Raw genomic sequence first — 14,474 nt, 5'->3', positions numbered from 1 at the left:
TATTGTCTTAGGGTTATGACTGTAGTTACTGTATCCCTTTACTGCCACCTTGGTCTGAAACAGACTTCTGAGAGTGGCATCCTCTTGCTGAGTATTCTCTTGCTCTGCCCAGAATCCCCAGTCTGGCTTCCATTCCTATTCCCTGTCATTTGGTGTTAGGACAGGTGGAGCTCCTGTTCTCCACATCTGTGTGTAGCAAAGATTGTACTGGCTTTGGAGTCTGCTTCTTTGTCCCAAGAGAGATCAGAATCACTGTCAGGAGCCTTCCTGAGGGCTTTCAGAGCCTTTCTTAGAAGGCCCTATTACAGCTTCAATACAGCAAATCAGATGAGTGAGAGGTTTTAGTTGTTCCCTATGAGGATTTGGCAAGTCCAAACCTAAAACATTGTAAATAGTTCAGTGAGAGCTGTGAGCAGAACAAGAGTCAAAACGTCAGGAGGTACGCTAGAACCTTCTGGTGGAGGTTTATCTCATCCTTATAGAGTATTATAAAAATAATCTTATAAACACTGAAGCAATCACATGAATCACATTGTGTTCATACTAGACAAACCTACGTAAGACTGGCAGAGGTTTATCTGGGTAAAGATGCTGACTTGGAAACTGTGAAAGAAAAAAGATATCACTGCCAGACTGTTGTAATAGTGAAATATTTTATCCTGAGGAGAAATAGGCTGTGGAAATGTCAAATCTGTATTATAAAAGTAATGCAGAGGGAATCCATTCCTGATTTTGGAAAACCTGAATCTCCCATTCCTTTGTGCTCATAAATATCAGGAGTGAATTGACAGCAGAGCTCCTGAGTTCTAGTGGTTCAAACAAATAAACATTTATTAACTCTGGTTTGATGCAAAGTTCCTGTTTATCCAGCATTGCTCAAAATCATGTCTTAATACAGTTCATTCTTTTTTAATAAAAACACTTATAACCAGCTTGGACAAGGTTTTGAAGAGTACACTCCAAAGAACACTGGAAAAAAACAGCAATGCCATGGAAGGAGGATAAAGACAAGCCTTTCCACTCATTTATTTTCACAGTTTTATTGAATGTAGTGAATATGTTTAGCCACACTGAACTAGTCTTTGGTAAAGCACAAAATTCATCAAGAAAAGCTTGCATGACTTCATAACTACACAAAATTGATCCAGGAAAAAGAGATCATGAACTAATGGAGAATGCTAAACTGTCTGAAGCTTATCCATCCTTATGTTCAGATGTAAAACTGAGGCAGTACAAGAACAGAGTAAAATATTCCTACCGCATCCTCTCCTCTCCTCTCCTCTCCTCTCCTCTCCTCTCCTCTCCTCTCCTCTCCTCTCCTCTCCTCTCCATCCTTTTTCTACACGTGTGACTACCAGAGCTCATGGATGAATTTGCTGTAGAGAAGAAGTGGCTCAGTCCCTCCATTTGTGTGTGCTCCTGCAAGGTAAGGGTTTGTGGCTATATAGTTCTCCTGTCTAGCCTGGGTTGCAGAATTTAATCCCCACTTGAAACCCAGATGGATTGCAACACTGCGAAGTGTGTGTGGTTGTTTGCTCTGCCAATACAGAGGATTTGCACCAATGTAGCTGCTTTCCTAACAAATCCTCTGTACAACGAGCCAAGACCTGTGATACCATGTAGGCTTAGTTCTCAACAGCCTTTGACCATAACCTTTCACTGTGCAGCAAATGTGAAATGCTACCAAACTAGAACAGCACAGTTTTGGCCTGCTTGGAAAGCATTTGTGATCAGCTGTAACTCAAGGAGAGCAGGCCCATTGTGAATTAAACACTGTTTTGCTGAAAATGTGTATTGGATGTAATCCAATTACTTATTTGCCAGCACAAATTCTTTTGGTGACCATGAATTTCCAAGAAAAAAGATACAATTGTATCTCCCTTCCTAGATTTAGCACTATTCAAATGTCAAATTGTTTTGTGTGTTTCCACTCCTTATCTTGAAGTCTGCACCAGTGTGGAAGATAGAATGAGCACACCACCTCCAAATCCCTATCATCTAGGCCCAAACCCCTCTTGTGCAGTGTGTGTGGGAGTCTCTCACAAGCATCACAGTCAAAAAACATATCTTTTTGTGATGATTTATGCATTAGTTCAAACACTGGTTGCTGTAAAAGAATTCCTTGTTTCTATCCTCACAAATACCACTTACAGTACCAAGGAACTTTGGCCAAAACTAGCCAGTCTGTATAACTATAGAAAAAACAGTGCTTTCTGATAGCTCAGATTATGATATGCCTGCAAAAAATGGATGCACACATAGATCTGAAATGTAAACATTGGCAATTTTGATAGTTCTCAAGCTGGTCCAATATGTTACAGTAATATGCTTCATTGTTGAGACTTTGAACCTCATGTGAACATGTTTTTCTAGACCTGGTAATAGGCTGCCATCCATAAAAGGATATTTAACTGTAAGTAGTATTTTTTCATGCTGTTTAATCTACTTACTCTCTGTTTTCAATTCTTTGTGAAGGGAAACACTCTGTGTCACTTTTGTCTCCCATTTATCAGCTAAAACAAAATGTAGCTGCTTATATGAAACTTTTCAACAAAAGGTTTTGCTGCTAAAAAGGCCCAAACTCAAACTTCCGGTTTATATGCTACCCTCTGCTGTGTGCTGTAAGTGCCATGGTTCCTCAGAAGCCAAAATCAACACAGCACAAAGCCCTTTCTGAGACCACAGAGGACCTGAGTGCCAAGTAGAAATTCTCCTTTGTTCCATGTGCTCTTGGAATCCTTATTTTGCTGTTAGCTTCCGAGACCCTAAGAAAAGTTAAGAATTATCACCTTGCAGTGTATCCACTAGTGGAGACCAGAGTTGTCTCACTGTAAATAAGAGAGATCTGCTACAATGGCAGTCAGTAAGTAATCCTTGTGTCTGGATTCAGATTCTTTTAGGGGAATAGAATATAAGAAAAATAAAGATAGTATAGAAAATAATCTTACCCCTAAGGAGTTGCAGCTGAGCCAATTATTAGAGATTAGAAACAGGCTGGACTTTACCAGGCCACATCTGTAGCCAATGAGAAGAAGAGTGCTATAAAAGAGTGGATTGGTTTGTTGAGGGGGAACTGGAGTCAGTTGGCTACTGTGAGAAGAAGGAAGAGTCAGTGCTTTGGGGAGCTGCCTACGAGAAGCATCAAGGAGGTATGAAACTCTTGCAATAGGGAGACAACAGTATGGAACCTTTGTAATACAATGACAACAGATTCTGACTTCTTTGTTCTAGCAAGGTGTTGGATCTGATGGTCTGGATTTTAATTGTTTGTGGAACTGGAGAGTTAAAGAAGATCAAGAAAGAGAATTATGATTTTTTTTAATTGCCTCTACATTTAAAGGTTGTGGTATACTGCATCAGAACTTTCTCTGCATTTTCCAACAGAGATATTGAAAGTATGCCAGATGCGTTTTAATGAACCTATTAAAAAGTTTGGAAAACTAGGAAATATGAGGAAAAAATCAAGGGAATACTGATTATTGCTTTCAAATCTTCAGACTTGCATATTAATGAAAATAGTTAATTAAATGATGCAAAGCTAGTGTTTAATCTGCAGATCTTCACTTGGGCTGAAGATCTATATATCTTGATAACCACAGAAAAGTTTTCTTCTGGGTATGTAACTAGCTCCCGTAGCTCAAAAAAAGAAAAATGTGAAGACAATTTTAGTACATACAGAAAATTTTGGCAATGTCCTGTGCTTTGTTACCAATTACTTAGTCTTTTCAGACTGAGTGTATATGGCACTAAACTCAAGAAGATTTTTCATTGTCTCTAACAAGATAAATCACTGTCAGTGATCCATCACTGTTTCTAGATACTGATTGCTCTTTTGGTAGAACTTTCAGAAAACACCAGAGCATTTGAAGAATCATAGTTTAAAATATTTCAGGGAAATCCAAATGTCTTGAAACCTGAGAAAGGAGTTGACCAGTTGGTGTAGGCAATGTTGTTATTTGTTACTTGAACTACTTGCTCTTCAGCAGGTTCTTTCACCAGTTTAGACATTTTTGTAGGTATTTGATAGTTTATTTAAGCCTTTGCAGGATAATACTCCTTTGTTCATGACGTGTTTAGAACTTACGTAAATAATTCAAAGAACTTTTAAGTATTGTACTAGAATTTCTATGTAGTTCAGAGACTATGAACTATTTTTTTCCATTTAGGGAAGTCTATAAATTTAGTGACAAGTGTCTAAGTATTTTTTTGCCCATTCAATTACAGTCTATTATGAAGAATGTGAGTTTTGAGAACTTCTTGACAGCTTCCATAAAGAATTCTTCATGTTCTGAAGATGCAGAACACTGTCTGTGATGTGACTCCCTCTTTGTAGCCTGGCATTTTTCACTGCTTAGGGTTAACCCAATCCACTGGCATAAAAACCATAAATGGACATTTGTGCCTCACAATAAAAGAGTGCATCATTTTATGGAGTTGGAAGTGTACACTAACCAATCCACACAAGATACAGGGGAAAAGAAAGAATAAGATCTGGGCAGAAATGCTGAAGCAGCAAAATAATAATAGAATCATAGAATAGTTTGTGTTAGAAGTTACCTTTAAAGTTGCAACCCACCTGCAGAGACATCTTTGAATGTTCAGACCTCTGTCTAGCCTGACCATGAATGTTGCCAGGGATGATGCATCCATCACCTGTGGCAGTGTTTGACCACCTTCATTGTAAAAAATATCTACCTTATATCTAGTTCCCTCTTTCAGTTTAAAAACATCACCCCTTGTCTTATCATACAAACCCTACTAAAGTGTTTCTCCCCATTTTTCTTACAAGTCCCATTTAGGTTTTCAAAAGCTACAATTGGGTCTCCTCAAAACCATTTATTCTCCAGACCAAACAACAACTCCCTCAGCTTTTCCTCATAGGAGAGGTGTTCCATCCTTCTGGTTATTTTTGTGGCCCTCTTCTGGACCCACTCTAGCATGTCCACATCTTTCTTGTGCTGAGAAACCTCAAAGAAGCACCCTACCTACCAGTTTAGATGGCAGCACCTGGAGTTGCTATGAGAAACTGTTACAAGTTATCTGCATAGATGTCAGTTATCCTAAGGTCCCTAAATAAACTGAGTCACAGCTTTTAAGGCTGCCAGTGAATCTTCAACACACAGTCAGATTCCAAGCTGCAAGGACCAGGCATCTTTGGTGCTACAATCACCAGCAGTGTCTACAGGGCATCAAGATTCAGTTCTCTGGAAAGGGATTTGAACTTGCAGTGATGTGCACTTTCCTTATCTAGTACAGACAAGCAGCACTTCTGCAGGGTCTTATGTTGAGATGCCTCATCTCATCAGCAGGTCAGAGACCCTGGTACTGGTAGCAAATCAGTTGCAAAGTCCTAGCCTGGCAAGTAAGGCAGGAATAGGAAATCAGTGTCAGTACTTCAGACGGTAGAAATTTCCTTTCTTTCTAATCCTGAATCTGTTTTGGCTTTTAAAAGTTAACATGGTAATCTATCCTGTCATCTGTTTATCCCAGCATTTGTACTGTTACATATTGTGGCTCCCAAGAACAGAATAACAAGTGGAAAAACTTGACAAAATCTATCATTAAAAACCAGGTTATTTTTAAATTCTGGATTTATTTTGTGGAAAATAGATGACTTCATCTTTTCTTAGTCCAAAGTTGATCTGTGAGGCAAAAATCCCAAACAACTGTAGCCCTAGTGATATGACTGACTTTCTGAATTACCTGGCAAGGGCATTTGTATTTTGGTATTAGTCTGGGCCATTAGTGGAGTAAGCAGCAGTTGGTGATTGCTGACTGCAAAATTTGATTCACAGAGTCCATGCATTCATCTGAAAATATTTTAGTTCTTAGGCTATATTTCTGAGCTTTCAAGCACTCAATATTTTTTCATTGATATTTGATCCTGTCAGGTTTTATTTCCTGAAAGCAAAGACACTGCTGCCCAGATAGTGAGAATAAAAGGGATTCATATCTACTTTTTAGTGGCAGAAGAAAGCAATGAAAGTGAAAAATCCCATAGCACAAATTGGTGTAAATCTGATAAGTTCTGGTGCATGGGGATTTTTTTTCTGGAATGACTTTCCTTGATAAACTCAGTGTCTTCAGAAGTTGCTGTATCTAGCAGCTGGAGAAGAGAACTGCAATTTTTGAAACTAGAAGGCTACTAAGGGAGAAAGTCAGTGAGAACTTTGGTGGATCTGCCAGGATGCCTTGTCTAGTTTATGTCTCTTGGATTACAAGTAGATCTGTGAGTAGCAGAGCTAAGGAAGATACAATTTCATGTTTGCATCTTCTGGGGATCTAGTAGTGTCTGCACCATGGCTAAACTTTAGTGAACAGTTGGCATAGGCTGAAATGGTGAGATATTTGGGTAGGACTAGGTATGTGCATATAAAGAAATTGTCATGCCATGAGAGTGATGGTTTATTAAGGAGTTATTTTCTTACTAGCCTGGTTTTCTGTGGAATATACTGTGTCTTACTTCTCTGCTGCATGATGGATTTGGGCATCTGGGATAAAGCTTTTTTTTTCCTTCTGTCCCCTCTTAGAATGCAGCAGCCTGCCAAGTAGTTTAGGTATAAATAAGGGTACTGCCATAGGCTCCATTTGCCATTAGTTCAAATGCTGTCTTGGGCCAATGGAGTTACATTGCTTTTGGTACTGGAACAGTGTAGCCTTCCTGGAAATGTGTGGTGCTGATTTCCTGTCCTGTTCTGTGGGGAAAACTGGCCTGTTCTTAAGGCTTTTTTTTTTTTCAGCTGATGCACAAATGCAGGCATTGTCTCAGTCCTAAAAGATTTAGCAGGACAACTTTCTTAAGGAAAGATTTACCAGTATGAATAAATGAAATACATTGGGTTTGTGAGAATTTATGCCCAGAGTTTAGAAATGAAGTGTGATAAAGTCACTGTGGGTTGAAGGTAAAATAAGGTGTATCATAAACAAGGACTTGACTGTTTAGCCTATGCCTGTATATATGAAACATTTCATTTCAGTTCATTTAAAGCCCTGCATTTTGCTGCCTCAGTGTTCACTTTTTCCTGACCTGTAAATCATAGGGTGAGTGTTTGAAGGAGATCATATGTCTCAGAGCATGCAGGTGAATGGAAGGTTAAACATTGTGACTTGCATTCAGGTGACTCTTGTGCAATCAATCCCAGTGATATGATACTCAGTTAAAAGAACTGACAGTCATGAGGAGAAAAAAAGGGAGGAGCAAGATGAAGAAGAGGCTCTTGAATATGTTTTCAAACATTGCATTGAAAGAAAAAAAATAGGTGGTCTTTAATTCTTGGCTGTAGCTGGGTCTCTGGCAGGTATGAGGATGTGCTGAGTGCTTACCCAAATGCTCAGGAACACAGGGCTGCAGTCCAGGATCCCCTGTTCCCATTCTTCCTGAGGTGGGGAAGGCCAAGGGGGAGGGAGCCAAGAGCATGGCTGTATCCCATCAAACAGTGGCTGTTTCTTTGCATGGTCACAGAAGAGCCAAATGTATTTTATGCATCTTGTGCTATCTGGCAAAGCAGGGCAGTATAACAAAAAAGAAAACATGGTATGTTTTTCTGATGCATCAAAGATTTTGATCTTCATAAATACATAAGGAATCCAGTGTTTAGGTAGTCCAAGGAAAGTTCTAAAGGGGATTTATAAATTTGGTTCAGCATGGATCTCAGGGTTTAATGGGCCAGCTCTAGCAATGGTATGCAAAGAGGAATCTTCTTACAGTAGCTAAAATAAATTAGTTTAGACCTTAGCCTGAGAGACAGAAAATCCCTTTACGTTCTTTTCCAGTTACTGTTTCAGTGAAGTGCTCTCAGCATATTGGTAGCTTCCTGATGGTTAGCACAGATTTCATATTCTTGCCATTATGTTCACAAATGTATACTTGATTGGGAAAGTCTTTCTGAGGGAGAAGAGGTAGTGGAGGGTGTTAGTAGAGGAGGCATGAAACTTCATATTTCCACAGGCCTTTGGAGGGATACCAAGAGGGATTTAACATCTGAGGGAAGGTAGGAGACTGAGGCAGCTATGGATGACAATGCACTCCTAAGCACTTTCACAGTTCTGTACAAGAAGTAAGAGGTACAAAAATAAAGGCATGGACCCAAAGTGATGGATCATCAAGTATATTATCCTCTTAAAAGTGGAGTATGGCCTATGCCCTCCTTTGCTTTCTATCTTGCTGCAGCAGTGAGTGCAGCTATCTGAGTACTTCTGCTGTCACACCTGTCACAGTTACTGTGAGAACAGTCAGGCTTCAAGGTCACTGCGCACCAGACGCTGAGGAAATGTAAATACAGTTTATCTTAGGAAGATGGTAGAGTGGCTTGTACCCCTCAACCTGCCCTGCCCATCCCCACCCTCCAATAATCTACTTAGCTTTTTAGCACCATCCCAGAGGAAGTCTTTGATTGCATTTATTTTATTTAGTTGAACATGATAGGTAGGCACAGCACTGCAGAAAGGACACATTAACTAGGGAATGACAGTATTCTCCTCTGTGTAGGTCTTGTGACATCTACTATAGCTGTTGCTATATTGTGATTTTAAGGCAGCTTTATGAAAAGTTCTGTCTACTTTAATGGACACAGCAAGGGAGAGTGTCCTCTAAATACAGAAGTTTCCACCTATTAATAAAGGTATTTTATGTAAAATTTACTTTAGGATTTCATAGCTGTCAGTTTCCTTGCAGCTGCCTTTTCTCATACAACCATTAAATAATATAAGCTTTGCAAATGCTGGCAGGGTTTTCAAGTGCCTATTGCAAAATGGAAAAAAGACATTTGTCCTTAAAAATTTTTTTCTTCTTGGAATAAAGCATTTATTTTCCAAGATTTACTGGCTCATTGCTTTTGGTGGCACTCAAGCTACCCTCTTTCTGAAAACAGTGGATCTCTTGTCCTTTGAAACCCCAAGCTTTTATGGTGTGTCTAATTTGATATCCCAAAATAAGGCTACTCTATGTAATCCTGGCTGTTATCTTTACTCAGCCCAGGTGACCTCGCATTGCACCATGGGGAATTTCCTTATCATGAATTTCTAGTTAAGTCTTGAATCTCTCTCAGGTAGAGCTGCTACATTATTGTTCTATTGTATATTAAAACACAAAACCACGTTAACCAAACCTAAGGCAATGCTTATGAATCCATAATGAACGTGGCAAGTTGACTCCATAAGCTTGAAATTACATATCAAATCAAATTTTTCCAAGTGGCACTCTATAAAACAGCATGTAATTTCCTCTCTTACGCATTTGATACTTCGTGAGCTTGGACAGAAATAACATTATCTGTTACAACATAAGGAACCTCGTTCAAAATAATGAGGAAGGGAACTCTTGCAGTAGTAGGTCAGAAAGCACTTGTTGGCTGTGGGGATCTCTTACCAACACTATTTCTTTCTCAGCATTATTAATATGGATGAAGCTAATTAAATATCTTTGATGCACTGGAGATATATAGAACACATACGAAACACATTTTGTACCTGTAGCAGCCTTCTCCTCACTTACTTAATTACTGATACTCAAGTATAGTTGTTCAGACTCACAAAGGCCATTTTTATGCAAAATAGCAAATTACTTTGAGCCCAGGAGCAGAACAAGTGAAATATAGTCCTATTCCAATGAAATATGGTCTTTGGGATCCACTGGAAACAGGAATGTCAGACTGAGAACATAGCTTGTACTTCCCTTGAGATGCAGGTCTTGCATCTAATTCTGTTAGAAGTTAGGATGACCATTTTCTACCTCTGCCATAGTGAACAGAGCATTTCAAAGAAATTGAATGTGGTCATATGGTGTTCCTCCACAAAGCCTGGCTGTGTGATCCCTTGATGCTGATACAATCACTAATTCCTGGCTGTGATTCCTGGAGCTTATCTTCTATGCCTGGTTCTGCCATTTGCATATGAACACATAAGTTCTATATATGCTTGTATGGAATCTCCTGCTGTACTCATTTGAGGTTCTGCTACCTACACTGTTATGTAGAAATAGATGTACTGTAAGATCACAAGTGCATTAAGCCTTTGAGAAAAATGATATGGAAAGACATAGTTCAGTGAACAGGCAGTGAAAAATTGAGCAAAATTATCAGATCAGAATGTGGGTTTTATGAAACACAGTGTGTAGCTACAGTATGTAGCAACTTCTTCCAAAAAAACTACGTTTGAAGTGATTATGTAAAAGAAAAATAGATCCATACACAGAGAATCCAGAGCTTACTGGAAAAAACACCTGCAATGCCACCTTTTTGAGTGCCAGTTTCAGTCACAGTACTCTGGCTGTGCAGGTGTGCCACAAGTCATTCCTGACAATCCCACCTGCAACAATTAATATTGACCGAGTATGAAGGCAAACTGGCTGTTTGGCAGCTTGCACAAACGTTGCAGCAGGGCAGTGCAGAGTCTGACTGCAGCTGGCAGAAAGCTCCACTCTGTGGCTGCAGAGCTCTGCCTGTCCCAGTGTCACCAGCACACGTGGTAACAGCCATGGCCCTTGGGATCTGTGCCAGCAGGGAGTGTGCACTCTCTGCTCCTGGCTGTGCCTCTTGCTAGAAAAGAGGCCCATTGGAGGAGATGGTGAAAGAAGCTACTCTGGCAGCTCCTTGCCTTCTGAGAATTCCCTCTCTAAAACTGAGACCACTCAGTCAAATCAGCAGACTTCAGGATGTTTTGAGCATCCCAGAGAACAAATTGATCAGTAACCCAGTTCTTACATGCCATTTGATTGTGTTATTGAGCTGTGATTCTTGATGCCAAAGGGATCCCTGGGGTCTGATAAATTTGGTGTGAAAAGAGATTTTTGAATTAAGCACTTCATGGATGAAGAGGGCACAACAGATCTATTTAGAAACTGCAGTAATACTTAGATTCTGCCTGCAGGTTCTAAATGGAAGGATCACCTTTCTCTGCTGTAGTGTAATGTTTAATACATTATATACAGTAGGCGTATAATGCAGTTATGATACTGTTATATGTAATTCACCTTTGTAAGCAAAGATATAGAAAGAAAGCGCCCACTTCTGCTGCATTTGTAATTCAAAGTGTATCAAAAACCTAGCAGCAAAAAAAATTTGCAGGCCTATGAAAGTGGCTGTAGGAGTGTGTCCTCCACATGTAGGAGGGAATGTGAGGTTTTTTCAGTGCTTTTAAAGGAAGTGACTGATAAAGCTTTGCACTTTTATTGGTGGTGCCCATATTTGCTGAATTGTATGTTTACTGGCATTATTTGTGATAGCAAACATTTGTGTCTTGCAATCATATTCCTCAAGTGTGGATCATTCTCCCTCAGTTCATAAACAACCCTCCATTCAAAGGCCCTCTGACAAAACTCCTGCAATGGGGAAATTTTGTTTTTCTGTTGTCTACTGCTGTTTGTACTGCTCCCATACACTACACTTCATGAAGTTTAGACTGTTGCTGGTATGCTTAGGAAGTAGCTGCAGTATTATGAATGTCACTGCAAACTACTGGTTTCAATGAAATCTTCAATCATCCAAATACGTTAGCAATGTTACATATGTGAGTAGTCCCAGTTGAGTGAGAATAAGATGAAAGTCTAATGAGATCATTCGCACAGATAAAGTGATGGTGATCATGATTATGCAGAACACCAGCTTTGTCAGAAATTCATTGTTCTGCCATCAAAATATATTAATACTTTCATAGCAATTTTCTGCAGCAAGTACTAACAAGAAAGCAGTTTGGAAAAAAATGGTCGAAAGGCCCATTTTACAACTTGGGAATGTGAGAGATTACATCTGTCTGGAGGTTTCTGATGATTACACATAGCAGTTGAAAACTCAAAATGTAAAGGTTTATACCAAGTCCCTAACAAATCACAAATGCCCATTGTTGTTAGGCTTTCCTGTGTATTGCTTACAGCTTCTTCTAATTCTTCAGGACTTGCTCATGGATGACTTATAACTCAGGTTGGAATGAATACTGTGTACAGTAAATTATGTAAGAAGATTGCACAAGGTGCCTCTCCCATGATGTAACTAACATTAAATTGTTAATCATAAACCTAGGGCTTCTCAGCTTTCAGGGAAATGCAGCTGTTATACAGCCAGGTGAAACACTCTCTGAGGAGCCTGGTGAAGTTGTTCTGTTCTTGCTGACATTTATTGAAAGCATATGGCTGCATATAAACCAACAAGACAGCACAGCCTTGCTACAAAAAATAAAACCTTTGAGTAGGGAAAGGATGCTGAATTGTGAAAAACTGCTTTATTTTAGCAAGGACGTGTTTTTATTTGGTCTTTTCCGGACACATGGCAAAACCAAACCCCTAAGGGAAATCATTTGCTACAGCTTAGTGATGTGTTGTATTATTCTCTGACAAGATTTGTTTGTCAGTTTTAAAAGCAGTTTATAAACTGGTCATGTAGATCAAATATACAAAACTGAAACATTCTTAAACATTCATTGTGCAAGGGGTTTTTTTCCCTTAAAACAAATCCTCTTTCCTTTTTGCTAGCTTGACTAACATAAACTTTTACTCTAATGATGACTAGGAAAAAAAGGTAATCTTTTAAGCTGGAGTTGGGCATGTCAGCTGGAGTGTACCATTCCTGGAGTGTTATTAATCATAAGCCAGTCTATAAAACAAGGTTTCTCTGCATGGGGTATGCTAACTAGCTTGCAATGTCACTGGGTTTAGCCTAGCTTTATTCTCTAGTGATCGAAATCTACAAGTAATGCTATTTCACCTTGAGAGGTGTTTTTCACATCCCATCTTCCATTTTATTGCATCTTGTTTTGGTGCTCTGACATTCTTGTCCTTCTGTAGATACCTGTTATATCATGTTTATGGAAGGCAAATGCAGAAGCTGGGAAAGAACCAGCATGTTGCAAATGATCAAATAATAACACAGTACCTTACACTATAGGGAATCATGAGAAATATGTAGGAGTGGTCTGGATCAGTTGCTAACAACCTGAATGTTCTGATAAGTAACTCATTAGATAGTAACTCTATTGAGTTACTATCTAATTACTAACATTAGATAGTGTCTCTATTTACTGGTACAGTCACTGGATTAAAAAAATACTGTTCCATTAAATCTGTAGACCCAAGGTTTTAGGGCTTGCCAGAGAAAATGAAATTAAGTATAAAACAGTTACTAGTTATGGTAGCAGTTTCTTGTTATGGTACTCATAACTATGAACAAGCCATTTCCATAATTCATGCACTGAATTATAGTGAATGGAGCAAGGGTCATGTATCTTAGTGATTAGCATGACACCTTAAGAAAGGAAGAGGATAATTCCATTTTGCAGTGTAATGATTACTTCTGACTACCATGTCATCTTTGAGTTACAAATAGTAAAAGAGTGAATCCACCTCTATGGAGTTTACTTTGTGTAGGGTCCAGGTTATCCAGTCCAGATGCCTCATAATGCTTCAGTGACAGAAAATTTGTTCTTTACTCCTGTGAATTTTCTAAATTTCACTTCTATTTCCACAGCAGGTCTTCCCAAGATGTGCTGTTTAGCCCACAGGACTAGAGGAAAGAGTATGAAGTAGTGCATGAACCAAATATTTCTGGCTGTATTTCATTGAAAGAGACTGACAATAGTTGATGAAGCAGTAGATTTTTCATGTCTGCTCCTATGTTTTGCAAGGCCTGGTAGAGAGTTTGGAATTCTGCTTTCAGGATGAGGATATGAGGAGTGGGATAAATCACCTCCTCCTCTGTGCTCACATAACCTGGCAGAAAGTTGAGTGCAGTTCTCTTTCTACTCTGGCAGTACCCTAACTACCTAAATTGAGAAATGTAGGTTTTTACAGAATAAGTAAAATCTCTCATGCAATATATGTGTTTTAAGAATCCATTAGCAAAGGGAAGATTTTACACAAGTTTCTATTAACAGTAAACTATGGTTGAAATTTGCTGTTTCTCCTTTCTGTGTCCTGCTGGGTGTTGAGTTTTCTTTGGTAGCACATCCTTACCTGTCAGTCACTTGCCCAGGCAGAGCTGAGTCAGACCTCAGTTCACAAGTCCACATTTAGAGTTGCCCCCAGTGTCCCAGTCCTCTTTGTCTGGCACTGGCACATTTTGCCTGAGGCTGCTGGTGGCTGACCTCTGTACTTGATGACATGGTGGAAAGAGGCTTAAAATATTGCCGTAGGTGCAAAAGGCAATGTGTCACTGTGGCTGCCTGTAATGGCCTTACGTCAGTGCAGTGTTATGACATGCCACACTGTTTTCTTCCACTGCAGGCCATATATAGCCTGTTACACTTTGATCTGCTCAGCAAAACAGAGTGGATTCCTTTTGTCTGTAAACAGCAGCTGGGTGAAAGGAAAGGGTAATGGAGCCTGAAGATATTTGATAGATTGGCATTAACTTTGAATATATTTGCTGACCAGATAACAATCCATATGTGTATTGCCAGTGTCAGTTTGTAGTTGTTACTGCTTCTAGAGCACAGTTGTGGTGTAAGACAATCTGCTCTGATTTCACCTTGGGAGGTGTGATCCTGGA

This window comes from Molothrus aeneus, chromosome 8, assembly GCF_037042795.1.
Source record: "Molothrus aeneus isolate 106 chromosome 8, BPBGC_Maene_1.0, whole genome shotgun sequence".
NCBI lineage: Eukaryota > Metazoa > Chordata > Aves > Passeriformes > Icteridae > Molothrus > Molothrus aeneus.
Note: the sequence above shows the minus strand (reverse complement) of the source record.